This window comes from Hordeum vulgare, chromosome 6H, assembly GCF_904849725.1.
Source record: "Hordeum vulgare subsp. vulgare chromosome 6H, MorexV3_pseudomolecules_assembly, whole genome shotgun sequence".
Lineage (NCBI taxonomy): Eukaryota > Viridiplantae > Streptophyta > Magnoliopsida > Poales > Poaceae > Hordeum > Hordeum vulgare.
In genome coordinates, this window is record NC_058523.1 from 430,372,839 (window position 1) to 430,377,364 (window position 4,526).

Genomic DNA, 4,526 nt, shown 5'->3' on the forward strand with positions numbered 1-4,526 from the left:
AAGAGAGAGGAGATCTAGATCCACATCTCCACCAATCACTTTCTCCTCTATGTGAGGCAAACCCCTTGGATCTTGATCTTGGAGTTCTTTGTGAGCTCCTTGTTCTTCCTCTCATATTTCTCCATAGCTTTTGTTGTTGTGGAGGGATTTGAGTGTGAGGGACTTGACCACTTCATGTGTTCTTGCCATTGCATTAGTTGCTTCGGTTTGAGTTCTCCACGGTGATACGTGGAAGTGAGAAGTTGAGAAGCTTACTACCTTTGGTACTTAGTTCCCTTGATATTGTTCTTCGTGGGTGCTTTGGCATCCTAGAAGCTTGGTGGTGTCTCGGAGCTCAATCATTGTGGTGTGAAGCTCCAGGAAGCGTCAGGGTCTCCAATTAGGTTGTGGAGATTGCCCCGAGCAATTTGTACGGGTACCGGTAACCGCCCCCAAGGGTTGCCACGTGTACGGGTTCGGTGACCGCCCCCAAGGGTTGCCATTTGTACGGGTTCGGTGACCGCCCTCAAGGGTCCCTTAGTGGAATCACGGCATCTTGCATTGTGCGAGGGCGTGAGGAGATTACGGTGGCCTTAGTGGCATCTTGGGGAGCATTGTGCCTCCACATCGCTCTAACGGAGATTAGCAGCCGCAAGGGTGTGAACTTCGGGATACATCATCGTCTCCCCGTGCCTCGGTTATCTCTTACCCGAACCCTTTACTTATGCACTTTACTTTGTGATAGACATATTGTTTATTGTAATATATCTTGCTATCACTTAGTTGTTTATCTTGCTTAGCATAAGTTGTTGGTGCACATAGGTGAGCCTAGTTGTTTGTAGGTTTTGTGCTTGACATATTAAACGTTAGTTTTATTCCGCATTTGTTCAAGCCTAAACCTTAACTATTTTAAAGCTCCTATTCACCCCCCCCCCTCTAGGCGACATCCACGTCCTTTTCAAACACATAATACGAGGAAAGTAAGGAGTTGAGGAATTAGAACCCGTTTCTCAGTGAAGACAGTCGTTGATGACACAGTTCCAACTGTTGTGACAGTCGTACATCTGGTTTGGAGCGGCTTGGTATTGAAACCAAAGGACACACAGTCCCGGGACACACAGTCCCTACCGTGTTCTCCTTGGGCTAAGAACACACAGTCCTCGCCCAACACTCGTGGTAAGTCTTCAGGGCAGACTTCCAAACCCGCACAAACTTGGTCACCCGGCGATCCACAATTGACTGCTGGAAAGCTCTAGACCATGACGCCTAACCGTCTGGAGGATGCACAGTCCTCAAAGGTAAAAGGCTTCAGTCCCACACAGGAACAACTACTTCAGTGATGCTCAATCACTAGGTTTGGTTTGTGGTTTCGGTGTATGGGGTATTTCCTCACTGATGAATTACTCTCGAAGACTCCGAGGAATTGGGTTGCTCTTATGACAAGTGTCAGTTTCTAACGGAGCAGCCAACCAGCTAATGGTTGTGGGGGGTGGCTATTTATAGCCTGGGAGCATCCCGACATGATTTGACACTAATGCCCTTAAATAATATGACCGTTGGAGTGGATAAGACCAATGACTTGGCGTGGCTATCGAAACGGTCGGAACCCTCAACTGTGAGAGTCCTCATGTCACTCATATTCCTCACTTGAGGCTTTTGGTCGGATTAGGCTTGGGTTGAGCATCATGAGGAAATTCATTCCAAAGTGTAACTTCGACCCCCTTTAACAGTACGGTGTTGCTATTACTCACATGCGAAGAAAATAAAACAGAAAGAGTAATTCTTCATGCTGTAAAGAATGATTTTCTTCAGGACACACCGAATTCCTCGATTTCAGTATCTTCATGAGGAATATCAATTTTATCGCAGATTCCTCACGATTCACCTCTTCAGCTTCAGACCAATTTCTTCAACCGAAGATATATATTTTTAGGGGTCGATATTCTTCAAATATCTCAAACTCCTCAATGACTTATAGATCATGTGTACACTCATAAACACATTAGATACTTAACCTATAAGTCTTCAAACCACCAAAATCACTAAGGGGCACTAGATGCACTTACAATCTCCCCTTTTTTGGTGGTTGATGACAATTAGGTTAAGTCTTCAACAGGGATCAAATATATGAAGTGTAAATACTCATTTGAGGAATTTGAAATCAAGATTCAGAGAGACTCCCCCTGAAGATGTGCATATCGTGAGGATTTTGCTTTTCACAGCAAATGCACACTGATGATTTATATCATGGAGATCTCCCCCTGAGTCTTGTAAATCATGCATACATGTAACATATCATATGAAGAAAATGAAAATGCATGATGACAAATGGTATCTGACGAATTCCAGCATGTGTGCATTAAAACTTGAGGAATAAGCATGCGACGAAAAACATTCAAAAGCGTCAGAGTCCCATCGGGCTTAAGTTACAACTCATTACATAAAAACTTCAGAAGAGCCAAGAGTTTATAACTTAAATATAGTTCATAAGCCCCAAAAATATCCCGTTTGAAGACTAACTCTCAAGTTTCTCCCCCTTTGTCATCAAGTGACAAAAAGGGACAAACTAAGGACTAACGCCCTTGAAGACTTCACTTCTTGGCGGTGGAGGAAGAGCCGTGACGCTTCTTGGGAGTAGTCTTGTTCCTTGGACCGGTAGCAGTGTCGAGCTGTTCTTCATCAGTTTCAGCAGTGTGGATGGAAGAAAAGGAGCTGTCTTCAAGGTCTAGAACTGGAATGGGCCTGAACTTCTTCTTGGGAGGCCACGACCAGTCAAAGTCTCGCTCAAAGTCCATTTCTTCAAGCTCCGTCTGAGTCTTCAGATGTGCAAGTGTAGCCCAGGTGCAATCAAAAACCTCATGCAGATAGTGATGGTTGAGCTTCACAGAGTTTTGTGTTTCAGTGAGGGTTCTCACAATGGCGCCAAACTGGCGTTCGACCCACTTGTGATTGCGATCCACCTTCTGGTGAAGACTGAGGAGGAGCTCTCTTGTATTCATCACTCGAGGAGGAACGGGGCTTGCCGGACGAGTCTCAATATCAGCCCATGAAGAATAAGCTTCTGGCTCTCTGAACTGGTCATCAAGGGGCCTACTGCCTTCTTCAATCACTCATTTTCCTTTTCCTTCAATGGCTCGAAAGTATTCTTGTTGATCCGGATAGGAGGCATATAACCAACATGGTTTTGGCATTTAGCGAGAAAGTTGATGCATGTCCTTGTCCTGATGAATCACATGATCCATGGGGCATATATCTTGTGGTCAAAAGGACACATAGCATTGTCGGCCAAAGTCCTCAAGAAGAAATCATTGATGTTGATAGGAATACCATGAATGATGTTGAAGAGGATATTCTTCATGAGGCCTACGACATCTTCTTCATCATCTTGGCCTTTGATCGGCGCGAGCACACTACAGAGGATTCTGTAGACAGACCTGGGAGTATACTTCAGCTCGTGGACGAGGAAGGTTGTTCTTGGTGGTTTTCCTTCAGCCAAAGGCTTCATGAGGACTTCCATCATCCCATTGGGAAGCTCACGCTCACCATAAAGCTTCACAGCCTCCTCTGAGGGAATTGGTACAGGTAGTTCACGGAGGAGATCAGTAGCAGGAGCCTTGTAGTGAGTGTTTTGTGTCATCCAGTCAAACACCCAAGTGTTAATGTCTTCAGGGTTGCCAGAGATGTGAAGAGTGGCATACAACTGAAGAATTAGCTCGATGTTCTAGTCATAGATGTCGGAGCACATTGGCAGTAAACCAGCATCATCGAGTACATTGATTACTGGCTCTAGGCACGATATAGCTTCAAGTTCAACGTGAGGAATATGCCTGTGCTGTAATATCTTGTTTCGTCCACATAGCACAGAGGCATAGTAATTCATCTGTGTCCTAGTCCAAAACTTCAGATGCCTCATCTGAGGCTTGTCATAGGGGTTCTCTCCAATGAAGTACATGCGTTCTTCAAAGAAATTCTCCTTTTGAAACTTTGGACGCTTGGAGAATGGCTGACGCTGAACTGGCTGAAGGTTTTGCAGAGGAACTGGAGGGGAGACAACAATTGCAGTCTCGGGGTTGAGCACGACGAATGCATTGTCTTGGTCAGCTGCACTTTCCTCAGCATTTTCCTCAGGGTGAGGAATTTCAGCAGCTGGTACTTCAGCCTGAGGAGATAGTTCTGGCTGGGCGTCAGGCTGAGGGGCTTGCTCTGGCTGTGCATGAGGCTGAGGAGCTTGCTCTGGCTGTGCATCAGGCTGAGGAATAGTTTCATCTTGCTTAGTTGGAGGAGTTGGGTCAGCCTGTTCCTCATTGTGAAGATTTAGTTCAGAGCTTTGAATTTCATCAGCTTGAGGATTTTCAGTTTGTTCTTCCTCAGCTGGCTTGGTGGTAGAGGTAGTTTCTTCAGCTGGTGCAGCTGATCCTTGAGCAGTGTCTTTCTGAGGAATGAAGGGCTGAGGACTATCGTCAATACAAATTTCTTCGTCGGTGTGTTCCTCAGCGGCAGCATCCTTCATTTCCTCATCTGCCCCTTTTGCTTGTTCATCAAGGATG